Source organism: Panthera uncia (genome assembly GCF_023721935.1).
Source record: "Panthera uncia isolate 11264 chromosome C1 unlocalized genomic scaffold, Puncia_PCG_1.0 HiC_scaffold_4, whole genome shotgun sequence".
Lineage (NCBI taxonomy): Eukaryota > Metazoa > Chordata > Mammalia > Carnivora > Felidae > Panthera > Panthera uncia.
Window position 1 is genome coordinate 80,532,600 of NW_026057585.1, and position 13,517 is coordinate 80,546,116.

General features: G+C 41.2%; 1 pseudogene; it reads right to left on the bottom strand.

The window, feature by feature from the left end:
* Positions 1-10,984: 10,984 nt before the first annotated feature.
* Positions 10,985-12,137, bottom strand: LOC125912815 (proliferating cell nuclear antigen-like; annotated as a pseudogene).
* Positions 12,138-13,517: the final 1,380 nt, after the last annotated feature.

Sequence of the window (13,517 nt, forward strand, 5' to 3'; positions counted from 1 at the left end):
ATTTACTTCTGTCATATTTTACATTTGCTTTATGTTTTATTCCTTTTATTCTATTTTTACTGTTCTCTTTAGTCTATTGGTTAGATTGAGTTTTCTTCTCCTGATTTAAAAGTTATATATTTATATTTTGTTCATGTTGTGGTTGTCTTTAATTTATTACCTATATTCATGTTTTTTACTCCTGTGAATAATTAAATGTATCAATATTTATTTCTTCACCTTAATAAGAAAGTACTTAAGCATATGCTCAGCTCTCTCTTTTTTTTCAGAGAATTGATATTATTTGTTATAGATGTGTTTTCTCTTTTCACCTTTTTTGATACAACCCCTTTTCTTTAAAAACAAAGATAAACTTTACAAAAGTATTTGAATACTCTCTCTCTCTCTCTTTTTAAGTAAACTCTAGGCCCAACATGGGGCTTGAACTCAGGACCCCAAGATCGAGAGCCACATGCTGTACCGACTGAGCCAGCCAGGCACCCCAAAGCCCTTGAACACTCATATTGCTCCAATCTCTTGGAGCATCTCTGGGATTTGTATCTCATCTCAAGTTCTTTCTCCAATACTGTTTTCAATGTTTGTGTGGCAAAGCTTCCAAAGCATTGTGTACCGGGAAATATTTTTATCATGCTCTAACATTTGAATGACAATTTTACTGAATATAAAATTCTAGAATCAAAGTTCTCTTCCTTTGATACTATAAAACATATCGCTCTATTCTTATCTTGCATCCAGTGTTGCTGTTAGGTAGTATGATACCAACTCACTCTTTATCTTCCCATAGAATTCTTTTTTTTTTTAACTTTTTTAAAAGTTTATTCATTTCTAAGAGACAGTGAGTGGGGGAGGGGCAGAGAGAGGGAGACACAGAATTCAAAGCAGACTCCAGACTCTGAGCTGTCAGCACAGAGCCTGATGCATCATGATGATTAACCAACTGAGCCACCCAGGCACCCCTCTTCCCATAGAATTCTTCTTTTACAATTCCCTTACAATTTTCTCTTGTCTTTGATATTCTTGCATTTTACATTTGATAGTCTTATATTTTGTTATAATGTGTCTAAGTGTAGATTTTTGTCTTAATGCTCCTGTTTGGCACTCTATGGGTCCTTTTAGTCTAAGACCTTTCATCCTTCTTTAATTCTGGGAAGGTTACCTTCACTATTCAAAAAATAATTTATTCCTCTCCATGTTTTTTCGCCTGCCTTCTGGAACCCCTAATTTTTCAGATGTTGGCATTTTTATTCCTGTTCTCCATGTCTCTTGACTTCTTTTTATATTCCTTATCTTTTTGTCCTTTCTTGCTATCTTATGGAAAGTTCCTCAATATGATCTTGAAATTTACTAATTTTTCTTCAGTCACATCTATCCCTCTATTCTATCTTTTGTGTTCTTTCTATTTTCAATTCTCATATTTCTTCTTGGTTCTTTTTTATGATTTCTCATTACCTCATATGTTAATATAATCTGTTCTCTAAGTATTTTTATCATCCTTATTTTAAATTTTTTATTTTATTCCAATAGTTCTTAGATTATATATATATATGTACGTGTGTGTGTGTGTGTGTGTGTGTGTGTGTGTGTGAAAGAGAGAGAGAGAGACAGAGACAGAGAGATTCAGTTTATTGTTTCTCTCATACTGGTTGTATATTGGCTCATGAATTCATGTCCCCTGAAAGTATTGGCTATTGTGTCTGCTAATGAAGTGCTTCTCAAACTGTGTTGAAGAACCAGATTGTTTTTGTTTGTAGGCATCTTTATTGTATAAAACTTCTTACATTTTTTCACTTACTGTCACTTTCTGTACTTATTACAGACTGGGGACATCAGTCTGTGAACCACACATTGACCAGTATTATCCTAATGCACAGTGGAAATGGGTATTGGTTCAGAGTGATATATTGTATTAGCCTTTCCAACTATTCCCTTCTTTCATTCTGAGAGGATTATATGTCACCACCCATTGCTGTGTGATGTTCACTGCCTCTCTGGAGACAGAGTGCAGTTCCCGAACCCATTGTCTAGTTTGGTTTTGTGACTTGCCTGGGCCAACGGAGTATGAACAGTGACAGCATGCCAGTTCTGAGCAGGAGCTTTAGGGCACATCATATGTTTTCACCAGTGCTCTTGTTCTTCTTCTCTGCCACATAAATATGTGATCCAGGGGCGCCTGGGTGTCTCAGTCATTTGGGCGTCCGACTCTTGGTTTCAGCTCAAGTCATGATCTCACAGTTTGTGGGTTCAAGCCCCGCATCAGGCTCTGCACTAGCAGCACAAATCCTACTTGGAATTCTCTCTCTCCCTCTTTCTTTCTGCTCCTCCCCTGCTTACATGCTCTCTCTCTCTCTCTTTCTCTAAATAAGGAAATAAACATTTTAAAAAATAGTGTGAGCCAAATAGGGGCTGCTTTTACAGCCCAACCTGGGTCCCAGAGTGAGGTGCTTTGAGCCATGGAAGCTGACCTATAATCACCAACTTGTAAAGACAGCAAAAAATACATGTTGGTGGTTGTAAACCAAGGGTTCGCAAACTACAGCCCATGGGCCAAATCCAATCTACTGTCTGTTTCTGTAAGGTCCATAAGCAAAGAATTTTTTTCTTTTTTGAAAAGTTGAAAAGTAATATATGGTCCATAAGTCATATATTAACGAGACTTACACCAAAGGAACCAAGAACACACAATGGAGAAAGGGCCATCTCTTCAATAAATGGTGTTGGGAAAACTAGACGGCAAAAGATTGAAACTGGACCATTATCTTCTATCATACACAAAAATTAACTCAAAATGAATTAAAGACTTCAGTGTAAGACCTAAAACCATAACACTCCTAGATGAAACTGTAGGCTGTAAGCTCCTTGACGTGGGACTTGGCAATGACTTTTTGGATTTGACCCCAAAGCCAAGGTGTCAAAAGCAAAAATAAACAACTGGGACAACATCAAACTAAAAAACTTCTGCACAGCAAAGAAAATGCTCAACAAAATAAAGACAACCTACTGAATGGGAGAAAATATTTGCAAATCATATATCTGATAAGGAATTAATATCCAAAATATATAATGAATTCATACAACTCAATAGCAAAACCAAAAACCAAAAACCAAAAATCAAAACCGGTCTGACAAAACCAAACCAATGGGCAGAAGATCTGAATAGAAATTTTTCCTAAAAAGGCACATGGGTGGCCAACGAGTACATGAAAAGGTGCTGAACATCCGTCACGACCAGAGAAATGCAAATCAAAACCACAATGAGACATCACCTCACTCCTGTTAGAATGGCTGTTACCAGAAAGATAAGAAAACAGGTGTTGCTGAGGATGTGGAGACCAGGGAAAGTTTGTGCACGGCTGGTAGGAACATAAACTGGTGCAGGCACTGTGGAAAACAGTATGGATGTTTCTCAAAAAAACTAAAAATAGAACTACCATATGATCCAGCAATTCCACTTTAGGATATTTATCCAAGGAAAACGAAAACACTAACTTGAGGAGACATATGCACCTCACGTTCATTATAGCATTATTTACAATAGCCAAGACATGGAAGCAACCTAAGTGTGTCCATGCACGGATGAATGGATAAAGAAAATGTGATGTGATACACACACACACTGGAATATTATTCAGCCATAAAAAAGAAGGAAGTTTTGCCATTTGCAACAATCTGGATGGGCGTTGAGGACATAATGCTAAGTGAAATAAGTCAGAGAAAGACAAATACTATATGACCTCACCTATATGTGGAATCTAACAAAACAAAACAAATTCACAGATACAGAAAACAGATCGGTGGTTGCCAGAGGTGGGAGGTGGGGTGGGGGGCAAAATGGGTGAAAGGGGTCAAAGGTTACGAACTTCAAGTTATGAAATAAGTCATGGACTGTAGTGAACATGTGGTGACTGTTGTTAATCATATTGTGTATTTGAAAGTTGCTAAAGGCATAAACCTTAAAAGTTCTCAGCATGAGGGAAAAAAATGTGTAACAGTGTGGTGATGGGTATTAACCAGACTTACTGAGGTGATCATTTTGAAATATACACAAATATCAAATCCTTATGTTATACACCTGAAACTAATATAATGTTACATGTGAAGTATATCTCAATAAAACATGATCAAAAGAAGGATAAGATTTGGGACATAAAAACCATATGAAGTTCAAATTTTAGTATTCATAAAGTTTCATCAGAACGTAGGCACACTTGCTTGTTTGCATATTGTCTACTGCTGCTTCCTTGCTCTAAGGGCATAACTGAGTCGCTGCAACAGACACCATATGTCCCACAAAGCCCAAAATATTTACTATCTGGCCCTTCACAGAAGTTTGCCAGCCTCTGTTGGAAGCCACAGCGATTTTGAGGTTGGTTGTTACTGGAGCAAAAATGACTAATGTAGTCGAAATGAGTTTAAGGAGAGGGAAGGGAGTAGCTTCAGAGAAGGGAGTGCCAGGCACCACCAAACTGCTCTGGATCCTTCCCATTTGCTGTCACTGTGGACCGGCAGCCCTTCTGAGCTTTTACCTTTCAACTCCTTAGCAGAAGCAGCATTGGGATAAGGTATCCTCTTAGCTTGTAATTCCTTAGCCTTGAGTATTTGGAGGAGAGGCTGGCAGAGAGAATGCTCACGTGCTGTAGTCGGTTCACCCCCATCTTTAATCCCCCAGCAGGAGTTGGCAGCGCCCCCATATTAGTCTTTCAGTACTGGCAGCCTGGGTTTTTGCTCTCCGCACTGCAGCCTGAACCTGTTGGAAATATTTTTCTTTGGGCCCTACTCAAAGTTGTCAATCCTTTGGATTACTTGGTAGGTGGATCAGAGCAGTTGGAGAAGGTAGAGGGGAACACATACATTCTGCTATGTTTTCCTAAATGGAAGAGAAAGAGTTGGGGTAAGAGCCAGGAATTTTGTGTACCCCACAGCCTATTTTATCTATGCTGTAGACAGTAAGGAGCAAGCATTACCAATGTTCCATTTTTGGATGCAGCAACTATAAATTACAGATGCTTTGTTACACCCTTGAACTAGGGGAGGGGTGTTGCAGCAAAAACCTGGCTCAGGTATGGAATTGTTATGAATATGAATATTATCTGCGGTGGGTGTCTTGATGCAAACTAGGTTGAAAATCTCTGGCCTGGAACTCTAAATGCAAACTACTTCAAGTGGCTCACGACATCTTTCATGTTCCTCACCATTCTCTCCTGCCTCCTGTTCCCCAGCTTCAGGAAGCTACCAGTATGTAATGTGCTTCCTCTTGCCTCTGGACATGCTTTCCCCCCTCCATCTGGGTTATGCTACTCTGTACCTTCATTTGCCTGGGAAACTATTTTCCTTCAAGATTCAGTTCAGACATCATCCATCCTGTGAAGCCTTATGATATATCCCATGAGGTAGGTGTTCCTTCCTCTCTGCTTCTGCATGGCCCTAACAAGCATGTCCATCATTGTTCTTATGTGATGTTTTCATAGCTTTTCCTTTGTCCATTTCTTTCAACTACTGAAAGAAGGTACTGTATCTTATCTTACTATGATCATCTTCATGTGTGTGGCCTGATATCAGCTGGTATCAATCAAGGTCTCATCAGGAGACAGAAAGCACACCATGAATTTAAGCATGGAAACTTTAGTATAGAGAATTCTATTTTTTTGAGAGAGAGTGAGAGAGTGGAGGAGAGAGGCAGAGGGAGAGAGAGAATCACAAGCAGGCTCCACGCCTGGTGTGGAGCCTGACACAGGGCTTGATCTCACAACTGTGAGATCATGACCTGAGCCGAAATCAAGAGTCAGACGCTTAACTGACTGAGCCATCCAGGCACCCCACTATAAAGAATTATTAATTGGGGAAAGGTATATGTATATATATATATATATATATATATATATATTTACACACAAAAAATTTTTTTATTTACTTATATAAAGAGATTTATTATAAGGAATTGGCTTACATGATTATGAAGGTTGTCAAGTCCAAATCTGCACTGCAGGTCAGAAGGTTCAAGACCCTGGGGCTCCTGGGTGGCTCGGTCAGTTAAGCGACCTACTCTTGATTTTGACTCAGGTCATAATCTTGCAGTTCGTGGGTTCGAGCCCCATGTTGGGCTCTGTCTGTGCTGATGGTGCAGAGCCTGCTTTGGATTCTCTCTCCCCCCACCCCCGCCCTCTCTCTCTCAAAAATAAATAAGCCTAAACAAAAGAAGAAGGAGGAGGAGCAGGAGGAGGTTTGAGACCTAGAAGAGCCAATGTTCCATTTCCAGTTCAAAGGCAGTCTGCTGGTAAAGTCCCTGTTAACTCAGAAAGGCCAGTCTTTTTGTTCTTCAACTGATTGGATAAGCCCCACCTACATTATGGAGGGTAATCTGCTTTACCCAAAGTTCACCAATTTAAATGTTACTCTCATCAAAAACTACCCTCTAAGTTGATTCAACACATAAAATTAACTATCACAGGTGATTATCTACTAAAAGGGTAAAAGAGAACTTCAAAGAAAACAGGAATAACTAGTGGCAAAACAACAAACAAAAAACAAGAGCGGCTAGCAAGGAACAAAATTACAAGACCCTCCCATCTCTCCTGCCAAGAAGGAGATTTAGATGACTGATGATTTCTCTGCAGCTCACTGGATGATAAAGTTCACTGAGGTGCCACAGGCCTGAACTGGAGGGTCAGAGACCACCCACCTACAGGCCAGTATAACTTGCTGTAATGTAAGCACCACTCCCCTGGTTTAGGATCAAGAACAAAGATAAACCAGAGCCAGAGCCCCTGCCTCTGCTATTGCAGTGTCTCTCCAGTGCCCTCTATTAACAAGGACTAACATTGTTCCAGCTGACAAAGAAGACATGCTTACAGGGTCCTTCTCTTTTCACCAAAAAAGGGCAAAGAAGGGTAGACTTAGACAATAATGTGATAAATTGCTACACTTAAGGAACAAATGCGTGTTTTCTTTTTAAATTTTTTTTAACGTTTATTCATTTTTAAGAGGGAGAGAGACAGAGCATGAGCGGGGGAGGGGCCGAGAGAGAGGGAGACACAGAATTCGAAACAGGCTCCAGCCTCTGAGCTGACGGCACAGAGCCCCACATGAGGCTTGAACCCACAACCATGAGATCATGACCTGAGCTGAAGTCAGACGCTTAACTGACTGAGTCACCCAGGAGCCCCCAAATGAATGTTTTAATCACCAAGAACTGTAACTAAGTAGGAGGATCATGTGTTGTCTGAGATAATCAAATGAGAAAAACTTATCAAAATTTAATAAGGAGGGGTGTGGGGCTTGTTACTGGAAGAAAAAGGGGAAATAGGCTGTAAGACTCCTGGTGACCAGGGAGATCAGAGACTAACAGAGAGCTAAGAGGACAAGATGGGCCGATTCCTGTGATGTTTTACTAACTCTTTAACAAATGTGATGTTACCCTTATCCCAGAAGTAGAAACCTGTACTTCGTATGCTTATTATTCCAGTGACCATAAATCCATACCCATGCCACAATTCAGAACACATCATCACAATGAACTATTTTCCCAGTTTTGAATTTGTTTCCCTAAGACTATTTACAAAGGAAATAAAAATTAAATCTCACTTTGTTTCATTTAATGTATTACTCCACCTAAAATAATATCTTATTTAAACATATTGGTTCAGGTAATATTAAGCTAGCATTTCCCTTTTTTATGTTTATTTATTTATTTTGAGAGAGGGAGCATGAGTGAATAAGCAGGGAGGGGCAGAGAGAGACTGAGATGGGGGGCGGGGGGGCCCGATCTCAGGAACCGTGAGATCATGACCTGAGCCGAAATCAAGAGTGGCTTAATTGGCTGAGCCACCCAGACGCCCCTAGGCTAACATTTCCATAATTCATTCTGTTTATCTCCCTACTATATTTGGCTACAAAATATTACACAAAGACTATCACATTTTGATTTTGTTGTTTTTTTTTAATTACACAAGCAATTTGTGAATGCAGTCTTGTAAAAGATTTAAGCAATGCAGAAGTATACATGGCTAAAAGTGAAAGTCTTCGCTTACCAAGATCGGTTGTGCTGGATCCCAATTATGCATTTCCCCAGATGTGCTCAGTGGTCTTTTCTCTCACCGTTATTGAAGGCCCCTGAAACGATTGCCTGGTAGTAAGTACATTCCTCTAGTCTGCAGGGAGGAGGCCTGTCACGCTCCTAAGGCAGAGGAGAAATTGCCTTGGTGCTCTACTGGTTTATCCTGGAGGGCTTACCATGGGGACTACTCCTGGCCCCCCATGTTGCTCATGGGCACGACCCATTCTTGCCTTGGGCCTCAGAATCACCTTTGGGGCTTATCTGTTGCTGCTAAGACACAATATTCCATACAACCTACTCAACACCCATGCTTGCCGACTGGCTGGCCAGGCTGGTTCCAGAAATGGGGGGAGAGTTGATGCCTTTGGGGGTGAATGCTTTGTCTAGTGAAATATAGCAATGAGCAGATAAATTCTTCTCCCTTCCTCCCCACCATGGACAGTTGAAAGATGCAGTAGGTTTATACAGCATCTCTGATGACCTCTCTTGAGACCAAATAATCACTGGTGCTTGCTATAAAGCCGGGCCAGCTCAGTGATTGATACACCTACATCTTTATTGTCTCCCTTCCCTGCCTTACTCTCTTTTGCCCCTCACTCCTGCTTCCCTAGAACTGCACTATCCCCGAAAGTGTTAGCACATAAGCTTTTGCCCTAGGCTTTGCTTTCTAGGGAACCAAGTTAAGATTCCAACCCTCTCATGCTACTCTCTTCCCCAAAGGTCACCATTGTTAATACATATCCTCTATTAATTCACTCACAGAAGTGAAGTTTTTGTTTTGCTTAGTTGTTTTACGTGTATATCATACTATACATCTCCTCTGAGGCTTGTTTTTTAACAATATGTTTTGGATACCTCTAATATTAGTATACACGTGTTCAATCTCATTTTTTCCAAATGTTATAAACATTTTCAATCATGCAACAAAGTTGGAAGAACTTTACAGTGAATGCCTGTGTACTCATGACCTAGACCCTACCATTAACATTTTCTTAGACTTGCTTTATTGCTTTATTTCATATCTGTCCATCCCTCACTTCCTTCACCCATTCATTTTCCTTTTTGATGGATGCAAAGTAAATTGCAGACATCAGTACACTTTCCCCTAAAAAAGCATCACACATATAATTAATTAGCATTTAAAGTTTGCATACACATTTTCATTCAAGGTAAAATATATGTACAATGAGATGTACAAATCTTAAAGTCTACTTTTGCTGAGATTTTAAGATTTCATACATTTGTGTAATCAAACCCTCTGTGAAGACATAGAACATTATCATCACCCCAGCAAGTTCCCTCTTGCTCCCTTCCAGGTCAATTCCTGACCCTAATCTTCTATAGGCAGATAAGAAGAAATAAAATTTCTTCCAATTTTATTCCATAAAAGTTTAGTTTTACCTGTTGTAAAATTTCATATAAGTGGAATTATAAAACATGTGTTCTTTTGTGTAAGGGTTGTTTCATTTGGCATAACGTTTTTGAGATTCACCCATATTGTTACATGTAGTAGTGATTCCTTTGTATCATTGAATGATATTCCACTGCATGAATATAGAAGAGTTTATATATTTGTTCTCCTATTGATGGGCCCCTGATCTGTCTCCAGGTTGTGGCTATTATGAATATGCACATTTTTGTATATCTTTTTTATGTACATAACTTTTTTTTTATCTCAGTTTTGTTGTTGTTGTTGTTGTTTTATGTTTATTCTTGAGACAAAGAGAATGAGCAGGGGAGGAGCAGAGAGAGAGGGAGACACAGAATCCAAAGCAGGCTCCAGGCTCTGAGCTGTCAGCCCAGAGCCCGACACAGGGCTTGAACCCACGACCCGTGAGATCCTGACCTGAGCCGAAGTCGGATGCTTAACTGATGGAGCCACCCAGGTGCCCCTGCACATAACTTTTTTGATGTTTTAAATTCAAATAACTTATTTAAATTGAAAACAATTCTTTTTAAAAAAATATTTATTCTGAGAGGGGCCCCTGGGTGGCTCAGTTGGTTAAGCAACCAACTTCGGCTCAGGTCATGATCTCCCAGTTTGTGAGTTTGAGCCCCGCATCGGGCTCTGTGCTGACAGCTCAGAGCCTGGAGCCTACTTCAGATTCTGTATTTCCCCCTCTCTCTACCCCTCCCCTGCTCATGCTCTGTGTCTCTCTGTCTCTCAATAATAAATAAACGTTAAAAAAAATTTTTACAAATATTTATTCTGAGAGAGAGGAGAGGGAGAGCAGACACACATGCGAGTGGGGGAGAGGCAGATAGAGAGAATCTTAAGTAGGCTCTGTGCTGTCTGCACAGAGCCCCACACAGGGCTGGATCTCACGAACCCTGAGATCATGACCTGAGCTGAAATCAAGAGTTGGATACTTAACCGACTGAGCCACCCAGGTGACCCTAAATTGGAAAAAAAAAATTTTTAACTGCATTTAGAGTCAAAACCCTTTTGCTATGAAAATCATGAGTATTTCTAGGTAAGACAGAAATATCTCTAGGTTAACAAGATCAGATTTGACTTTGGACTTTGGACTGTTCTTTTTTTTTTTTAATTTTTTTTTAACGTTTATTTTTGAGACAGAGAGAGACAAAGCATGAATGGGGGAGGGTCAGAGAGAGGGAGACACAGAATCTGAAACAGGCTCCAGGCTCTGAGCTGTCAGCACAGAGCCTGACGCGGGGCTTGAACTCACGGACCGCGAGATCATGACCTGAGCCAAAGTCGGCCGCTTAACCGACTGAGCCACCCAGGCGCCCCTTTGGACTGTTCTTTAAACAGATCATAAGGAATGGAAGAAAAATAGGGTATTTACAGAAAATATCTACGTATGCGCTCAGCAGTACAAATATGGTGACAGAAGAGACTTAAGTACATGTTGGCATCTAAGAAGTAATTTGCAAAGTGCTTCATTTCATTTTCTTAGATTTTAAGAATGCCTAAGATCCTCCTCCATCCTTGATCTTGGGAGCCAAATAGTACTTTAAATGTCCCATATCATCAATGTTACATTCTACACCAAGGGATACATCTGCAGACATACTGGGTGTCACTGTAGGAGAGAGTGGAATGGCTTTGTAAAGAAGTTCAAGTACCAGTGCATAAAGAAGTTAGCCAAATCAGCTCATTCGTCTCTATGGTAACAGCTTCCTCCTCTTTATCGACATTACTTGTTTGTGAAAACTTAGTATTTCTACTTCCTAGTACTCCATCTTTTGCACAGGAAATTACGACAGCATCTCCAATATGACTGAGATCTCCCTATATACGTGCACATTCACCAGAAGGCATATTTACTACACAACTATACTCCTGTTCTAGAATTCCAAGTTGTTCAACACCTAAAGCCATTACCTTCATTTCAGAATCTGAAACCTTTTCTTTTCTTTTTTAATTTTTTTAATGTCTGTTTATTTTTGAGAGAGAAAGAGAGAGACAGAGTGTGAGCCAGGGAGGGGCAGAGAGAGAGGGAGACACAGAATCCGAAGCAGGCTCCAGGCTCTCAGTGTCAGCACAGAGCCTGACGCGGGGCTGGAACTCACCAACCATGAGATCACGACCTGAGCTGAAGTCAGACGCCCAAGCAACTGAACCACCCAGGCACCCCTGAAACCTTTTCTTGATTTGGAGTTTCAAATACTAGTGCCAGGGTGTCCGCATGATCTTCAGCTCTTAGTGAAATGATGTCTTCGTTGCCGGCACATTTTAGATTTTGGACATGCTGGTGAGGTTCATGTCCATGGTCAAGTTGCGGTGGCAGGGACACATGTGGAAGCCCACAGGCAGGGTGAGCTGCATCAGGGAGACGTGGGAGGAATCTGTGCTCGGCAGGTTTACGCCGCTCCTGCTTCTGTCCCAGGGGGCCTCCTTGATGAGATCCTTAAGCACCCCCAGCACCTTCTGCAGGATGGAGCCCTGAACCAGGCGCTCCTGGAACATGGTGGCAGAGTCTCAAGGACACAGCTACAGGCGGAGGTAAGGGAGGAAGTCATAGCAGGCTTTGTCGTCACGGGATAGGAGCGAGCTGGCAGACACAGGAGCGAAAGCCTGAGACCCAGGAAGATCACTGCACATAAATCCCTATTTCTCTTTGAGTAGATACCTAAGAACAGAATTGCTGGTTCATGGGGTAGGTGTATGTTTAGTTTCATAAGCAAATATCACACTATTTTCCAAAGTGGCTGTACCATTTTACACTTCCACAAACAACGTACAGAGTGCCCATTACTACCCATTCTTGTCAACACTTAGTATTGTCAGTTTTATTCCTGTTAGGCATTGTGGTGGGTGTGTAGTGGCATGTCATTGTGGTGATCCCATTGTTTTTTACTTTTTTAGTGTTTACTTTTGAGAGAAACAGAGAGTGAGCAGGGGAGGGGCAGAGAGAGAGAGGGAGACATGGAATCCGAAACAGGCTCCAGGCTCGGAGCTGTCAGCACAGAGCCCGATGTGGGCCCGAACTCATGAGCTGTGAGATCAGGACCTGAATGGAAGCCAGAGGTTTAACCAACTGAGCCACACAGACATTCCCCTCCCCGCCTTTTTTTGGTCTCATTGTTTTTAAGTGCTGCATAGTATTTCATGGTATATGTACACCATAACTTTATTGCCCATTCCCCTAACAAAGGTCGTTAAAGTTGTTTCCAATTTTTCCTGATACAAACAATGATGCACCGACAGGTATCCCCTCGCTCGTATGTCCAATTTGTAATGTGTCCACTTGGCTGGGCTGAATTATACTTCCCAGAATGTGCTTTCTTCTGTTTCCTTTAGAGCGGGCCATAGGGGAGATATGGGGGGATATTTGGAGGGCGGAAGGAAAGCAGCTGCCATTTTCTAGTTCATATACATAGTTGCTGATCTGCTGACTTACCTCCTTGGAGGTGAAGCAGCAGCTGGACTTGAACTTCTCAACCTTCCCCTGGGTCCTCCATCAGCTTCTGCAACCCCTGAGCCAAGCGCTTGTGTTTTGCTCTGTGACAAAGGGCCCCAGCTTCTGCAGGACACCTACATCAGCAAGACTGGAAGCAGTGAAAAGCTGGCGTGGGTTCCAGCCCATCTCCATGGGGTGCTAGCTCTTCCTTGGGTTCAGCCTGCTTCTGATCTCCCCGTTTACATCCATCTCCCTTCCCCATGGCTTTCCCACATTCCTCTAAAAGAGATTTCCTAGAATAAGAGGTGCTAGGTCAAAGGGTGTGCATATTTAAATTGCTAACATAGTGACAAATTGCCCTCCAAAAAATTACCAATTTGCACTCTCATAAATAGTGCATGAGGGTGCTCATTTTCCTGCAACTTCATCAGAACTGGATATTATGAATCATTTTAATTGTGGCCAATCTGGTTGGTTAGAAAAATAATAACCATCTATGGTTTTGATTTGTATCCCTGTTTACCAGTGAGGCTGAACATCTTTGCATATGCCATTGGGTGTTTTATTTATTTCTTCTTCTATAAGTTCCCCCACAGCCT